Source organism: Bombina bombina, chromosome 8, assembly GCF_027579735.1.
Source record: "Bombina bombina isolate aBomBom1 chromosome 8, aBomBom1.pri, whole genome shotgun sequence".
In the NCBI taxonomy this organism is placed as follows: domain Eukaryota; kingdom Metazoa; phylum Chordata; class Amphibia; order Anura; family Bombinatoridae; genus Bombina; species Bombina bombina.
Genome location: NC_069506.1, coordinates 168,030,697 through 168,038,264, shown reverse-complemented (window position 1 = coordinate 168,038,264; position 7,568 = coordinate 168,030,697). Strand labels below are relative to the sequence as shown.

Genomic DNA, 7,568 nt, shown 5'->3' with positions numbered 1-7,568 from the left:
TGTTGTCACATGAAAAGATATAATAAAATATTTACAAAAATGTGAATGGTGTACTCACTTTTGTGAGATACTGTATATATATATATATATATATTATATATTATATATTATATATATATATATATATATATACTGTGTGTTATATATATATATATATATATATATATATACTGTGATATATATATATATATATATATATATATATATATATATATGCAAGAATCTAAAAGAACAAGCACACAGATACACTTTTCATAGTGCAAATCAATTTAATACTATAAAAACATATAACATGCATTCAACATTTAGGAGTGAATCCTACTCACAAAAGTAACCCCAATCATATGAGGTAAGTTATGGCAGTCGGATCCTTGAAGTGTCCCCACTTGTTAATGGCAACAGTCGGATCTTTTAAAATTATCCCCACTTGTTAATGGCAAGCAAGTCACGGTGGAGTAGGAAAATCTCCTTATTGGTAATGTCCTCAGTACAGTTCAAAATGAATAAAGGTAGCGGTTAGTGTTGTCTAAAGCAGTGTTTTTCAACCAGTGTGCCGTGGCACACTAGTGTGCCATGAGAGATCCTCAGGTGTGCCACGGCAGACTGACATATTTTTTAAACTTTGCTTGTTTTTTACTCCCAGTGCAGGGGTAGTTTGTAGGAGGCATGGCATAACAGCACAATACATACAGTATGTGTGTGTTTGTGTGTATGTGTATATATATATATGCTGTATTAGGCTACAATGTGTGTTTTTTTTTAAATTTTGGGATGGTGGTGTGCCACAGGATTTTTTAATGTAAAAAAGTGTGCCACGGCAAAAAAAAGGTTAAAAATCACTGGTCTAAAGTGTCCAGTCAATCTTACCGCTCCTAAGATGACAAGTCCGGACCAAGGCTATTAGATACATAGATGCTGCAAAATAGCGTGGGTCTGTAAAGCAGCGTAGCAGCGTATAAAACAATGCTCCTGTTTGCTCCTGTTTGGCGTGCAGTTCGCAAGATTCACTCCTAAATGTTGAATGCATGTTATATGTTTTTATAATATTAAATTGATTTGCACTATGAAAAGTGTATCTGTGCGCTTGTTCTTTTAGATTCTTGCAGCTGTACTTCTTTCACTCAAATTGAACCTTGAGTGGCATCACAACGAGCAGCACTGAGACACCAACCAGATTGAAATTTCATCACATCTGACCCTCAGAAGGACATTATTGTTCTCTCTCTCTCTTTCTCCTTTTCAGGGAATTGCAGAGTGTGATAAGTATATCGTTACTATTGTACTATTTTCTTGTATGCATTAATTTGATTGCTATATATTAGAAATTAGTTCAAATACATTTTTTTTCTTAACAGTGATTGTGGTGTTAAGATCTTACAACATATATAATTAAAAAAATCTTTTACAAGTGTGCGCAGCTTTGGCTTCCAGTAGTGATACTAATTTTTTGAGTTCGCCCCTGTGATCTTATAGATTTCATATATATCTTCAGATCTACCTATCACCCCTGCACCCTCTCCTTCTGTCCTTTCCCATATCAGCGGCTGCTTATCTGGCATTTCTTCCTGGATGGCCTCTCATCACCTAAAAATCAACATGTCCAAGACTGAGCTTCTTATAATCCCCCCATCTAATTATACTCCAGTTTCTAACTTTACTATCACTGTTAGTGACACCACTATCTCCCCATCACCCCAAGTCTGCTTCCTAGGAGTTACACTTGACTCCAATCTGTCCTTCATATCCCACATCCAATCGCTCTCTTCATCCTGTCGCAACCACCTAGGCAATATCTCCAAAATGTATCCTTTTCTGAGTGCTGAAACTACTGAACAGCTAATCCATTCCCTAGTAATTTCCCGGCTTGACTACTATAACAACCTACTAACTGGCCTTCCTCTCTCCCACTTCTCCCCCCTTCAATCCATCCTAAATGCCTCTGCTAGGCTAATCCACCTCTCCCGATGCTCTGTATCCGCTGCACCCCTCTGTGAGTTCCTTCACTGGCTCCCCATTCACAACAGAATTAAATTCAAAATTCTCACTCTGACCTACAAATCCCTTACCAATGCAGCCCCCCCTACCTGTCCTCACTCATCAACAAATATACTCCAGCCCATCCCCTAAGATCCAACAACGATCTACTCCTTGCCTCCTTTACCATCACCTCCTCCCATGCTAGAATACAGGAATTCTCTCGTGCAGCACCAACCCTCTGGAACTCACTTCCCCGAGCTGTCACACTTTCCCCCAACCTCTCCTCCTTTAAACGCTCCCTAAAGACCTTCTTGTTCAGGGAAGCCTATCACCAAATCAGTAACTAATGAATTCCACTTGCCTAAAAGTTGCCCTCATCTAGCTCCACACTAACATCATTCCACCTTTGCAGACCCCACCTCCGGTTTCTCACCCTCCTACCCATTTAGATTTAGTAAGTTCCCACAGGAACAGGGCTCCCAATTCCCCCCTGTATTTGTTTGTTAAATTTTGTCTGGTGTCTCATATTGTACTGTCCTTTTATCTTTGTTACCTATGGACAGCGCTGCGGAATCTGTTGGCGCGTTTAAATAAAGAATAATAATAATAACTATTATACATACTGTAAAAAATCATAAATAATCCATAGAATATATTTTATATTTAATATTTCAAGAACACACTTTAAGATTTGTAATTCTTCATGTGCACTAACCTGACACCTCCTTAAACCTAAAGCGCAAAACACAAATTGCGTTGTGCATATTCAATGTTCTTCACATATATTTTGTTTTAATTTGTATTATTAATATATATTAATAAAACAACAAAAAATATTGGTGCACATCCAACCACTTAAGTCCACTCTTTCATGGCATATTTGTATATGCTTCTGTCTGCCAAATATACTTACATAGCTTCTAATAAGATTGGGATAAACATCTTGCAATAATATGAGCTTATATTTGTGCTGCAAAAACAAATATACTTCTATCTGCTAAATATACTTACATAGTTCAAATAAAATTGGGATTAACATCTCGCAATAATATTGATTTATATTTATGCTGCAAAAAAATGTTTTTGTTTTTTTTTTTGCTTTAAAAAATGCCTTTAAATGAAATGGTATCTTAGTCACACAATATGATCATATTCTGCTAAGCCAGTCACCACTTACAAGGTGTCCCATAAAGACTGGTCCTACACTAACCAGTTTCCACACTGCAGCAAGTCATGTCTACACAGTGTGAAGCTTTCTAGCTTATTGAGTATATTTATCTGGAACACACCTGGGCTGGGTGGCGTGCAGTAACCAAAGGGGAGGGATTTGGTCAGCTCCCTATTTAAGAAATACAACAAAGGGGTTTTTTGGTTATGCACACCACAAAAGGACTGTTTAATCTTAACACACATATTGTGGGAGTGCTACCAAAGTGACCAAAACAATTACAAAACAACAAAAAATATTGGTGCACATCCAACCACTTAAATCCACTCTTTCATGGCATATTTGTATATGCTTCTGTCTGCCAAATATACTTACATAGCTTCTAATAAGATTGGGATAAACATCTCGCAATAATATGAGCTTATATTTGTGCTGCAAAAACAAATATACTTCTATCTGCTAAATATACTTACATAGTTCAAATAAAATTGGGATTAACATCTCGCAATAATATTGACATATTTAGTCGTTCTTAGTTACTTTCACCTTGTAATACGAGCACTTATTAACCACTCTACACTACCCATAGAAAATATGGGAGCTTAAAGTATGCAGTAATTTGAGGTAATTTTAACAGCGCCCACTTGTAATATGGATTTTGAGCATAAAGAATACCGCAAATCATCGCAACTGCGTTTACGTTCCTCACGCTAAACGATAGCCACCACTTGTAATCTGAACCTTAGATAGTTTCAAACCCTCTTGCAATGTAATATGAAGGAAGACATGTGCAGAGACAAACATTTGTTTCAGAGCAATTTTAACTCACAAACAAAAAACATTTATTTTGTTTTCGCCTATATTTATTAAGGGAGTTGCTTGGAATTAGTTTGTTAATGGAAAATCCAGTTAACCCTTTATTTTTTAAATACAAGTAGTTCTACTACTACTAACAAGCCAGCAGCAGCACTAAAAAAAAATATTTTTTATAATGGGTTCAGAAGTGGCCAAGAACCGTTGTGAATCTTGCATATTTATTGGCTGACTCAGGAATAAATCATTACTAAAGGACATTGCTAAATATTGATTGGATATTGTAAATTTGAACATTTTAAAGTATTTTTTACCTTTAGAATAACAGTTTTAAGCAAATCAGCTATATTTTATTTGTCCCATGCATTCATTAGTCAGTGTTTTCTTGGTAAGGTGACACTCATTTATTGTTTTTCAGATGAATTCAATGAATATGAAATGTTTTGCCTGAAAACGAATGCAAAATGTTTAATGAAGAGTGATAGAGTGATAGCCTGACACAGGTGAGGAGTGTTATTTTATCCTTTTTCTTGTCTCTTTACAGGGACAGAAAACCCATTTTTATCTATTTTTCTATCATGATTCACACAGAGCATACAAACTTTAAACAGTCTTTCTAATTGATGTTCTTTATCAATTTTCCTGCAAACTCTTGGTATCCTTTCTTGAAGATGGAGCAATGCACTACTGGGAGCTAGCTGAACACACTGGATGAGTAAATTATCAAGAGGCATATATGTGCAGCCACCAATCAGCAACAAGCTCCCAGTAGCACATTGCTGTTCCTGACTGTATCTAGGTATACTTTCAACACAAGAAAAAAATAGAACAAAGCAATTTGAATAATAGAAGTAAATTGCAAAATTGTTTAAAATTGCATGCTCTATCTCAGTGGTTCCCAAATGGGGGCGGTACTCGCCCTAGGGGTGGGGTGGGATTACCTAGGGGAAACTAGTAGGAAAGGAGTGGGAAGAGGATGGTAGTGAGCTGTCCCAAGAATAATTATCATAATTTGTTTGTGCTTTATCCTAGATATGAAAAGCAAAACAACTTTTTTGCTTTGTATTTGAAGATATAGGGGCCGATTTATCATTGGTCTGTCCGGCATGATTCGCTCAGCGGATCATGTCCGACAGACATCGCTGAATGCCAACAGCATAAGCTGTCAGCATTTATCATTGCACAAGCAGTTCATTGCACACTTTCATAGTTCAGCAGACTCTAAAAAAGGTGGGGTTAGTATTTTAATACATAAAGATATCCCTTTTTTTTTTTTTTTTTTTTTTGGTTTTATGTATTTTATTGTCTGATGTTTCAATTTGACTTATTTTGAACAAGAGCGCTGTACTCTTGGCAAATATTACAGATGTTTGACAATGTGTGCACAGTAGACATTTAATACATACTATTGGGTAGTGCATTGCATTTAAAGTTCTTAAAACAAAGATTTATTTTTCAACATATGACTTTGGTTTACTTTATACATTACTTTTTTCTTGAAGAAAAATAAAATTGTACAACTGCATAAATATAAAATTCTTCCACCATGAAAATGGATAAAACATTTGCAAAGACATAGCACCAAAGTGTGATGCTTTGAGAAAAAAATAAAAAAATAAAAAAAAATATATATATATATATATATATATATATATATATATATATATATATATATATATATATATATATATTACTCAAAACAAAAATAGCCCTATTACTGGCAAAAGTGACAGCCGGACCCAGGTCTCACACACCTTCAAAGCATACTTATTAAGGGGAAACAAGTTTGTATAAAAAGCATTAAATACAAGCACAGTACAACCCATCACCTTTTGCAGTTAAGTGAAGCTAAAAAGAGGGGGGACAAATAAAATAAAAAAATGGAAAAAAAGCCCCCTTTATCCAAATAAAATCAATGCCACATTTAAAAGGGGCTCTGTGGAGTGCTATTAAATATCCTCATCAGTGGGTCAATTTTTTGTGTTTTTATACATTTTTTTTAAAGTAGCAACAAAAATTCCATGCCAGTTTTATTCCCATTATTCCCATTATAGAATATTTACACCTTGGACTGCAAACTTGCTCACAAAGTAGAAACATGGCTTGGAGGAAATTGCACATATGCTACTGTACACGTACACTAAAAAAATAAAAATGACAGAAAAAGTAGCAATATTTAGGGGCCAGAAACACTGCTTACTACATTTTTGATTATGGAATCATTAATTTACAGCAGAATGGGCATGTCCCAAGGTTCAAGTCATTTACTTTTATCATTTACAGTAGAATAAATATAATTCTATTGCTACACCTTGATTTTACATTCTAACCTAGTAAATGCAGAAAGCTAGCGTGAAGCATATATATTTAGTGTAGGTCCCATACATGACAGTTTGTTCAAGACTAGAAGTTTGTTTTATATAGTTATGATTTTGGAAGGTTGTGCTTGTGATCAGCTATTCTTTATTTCAAATTTTACATCAAACCGTCCCTGAAAGCGGTCTTTCTCACTATAATTGATATTTTCACCATATGCCTTGCATTCAATACGAACTTCTGTGTCCATGCTTATATTGACAAATTGCACAGCCACTAGTGGCTGCAGGTATGATTCTTGTAGCTTTTTTCCATAGTAAGGGTAGTAGTTCAGGGGTAAACCTGCAAATTCACCCAGTCCATAATATCGCACCTCCTGAATTTTAGGTATGTCGTCTTCTTTCTTACCTCGACAGACTTTGGAATGACATTTTTGTTATAATTTATTAAATCTTCTGGTAAGCTTTCATTGGTAGGAGGCTTTGGATAATATCCCAAAATTCTGTTCAGCTTAATAATGACACATTGTTTTCCATATTTAAAGCCATAATCAGGGTCATTTAAGCCAGAGCAGTTTTGCAGCCATTCACGATGGAACCTGCATGATTTCTTCAAGCCTTCGTTTTTGTTTATAGGACCTCTTTCTATGTAGTCTGTAGGTTCAGCACCGCAATCTTCAAATTCTTTAGGATTTATCTGCTTCTCACGGTCATAACTTTTCAAAAATGCATCAATACTAGCCACATATTCTTCATAGGTTTTAGGATCGGAAAGTTTAAAGCTAATTTCTGTCTTCACTGCCCTTGGAACCTGGGACAAACCTGGTGGTGCTACTCGGTCTTGATACGTTGGTTCAAATTCACTTATGGTTAAGAGAAGCACTTGAATGGTCCCAATAAATATACCAGCTAGACATCCATAGAACACCAGATAGAATAAAAGGATCTTGAACCAGCTGCCACCTGTTCTTCCCAGAAACTCCTTCTTTTTGGGGTTCCACATAAATTTCTTCCAACCTCCATCATTTTCCTTTCCTCTAGCCATTTTTCTTCTTCTTTTTGTGTCTTGTAAACGCTATTCAAACCAGACAACCTTTTTATATACACACACCGATTTCCTTCAGTCTATTTCAAGTTTTTTCCGGCCGGGTGAAGTTATTTCTCTGGTTCCCTTAGGCAGAAATAATAATTCTTTATGTTAGATCTTGCTTGCAATGCAGTTTTAAGGCTTAGATAGCACGATCGTAGGTGGCTACGTTTTTTTAGCAATAAAATGGGTGGTGTAGACGGCAGCA

The 7,568-nt window shown here is 35.6% G+C and overlaps 1 pseudogene; it reads right to left on the bottom strand.

Annotated features, from left to right (window-relative positions):
- Positions 1-6,410: 6,410 nt before the first annotated feature.
- On the bottom strand, positions 6,411-7,318 carry LOC128638064 (sodium/potassium-transporting ATPase subunit beta-1-like; annotated as a pseudogene).
- Between the last annotated feature and the right edge of the window lie 250 nt (positions 7,319-7,568).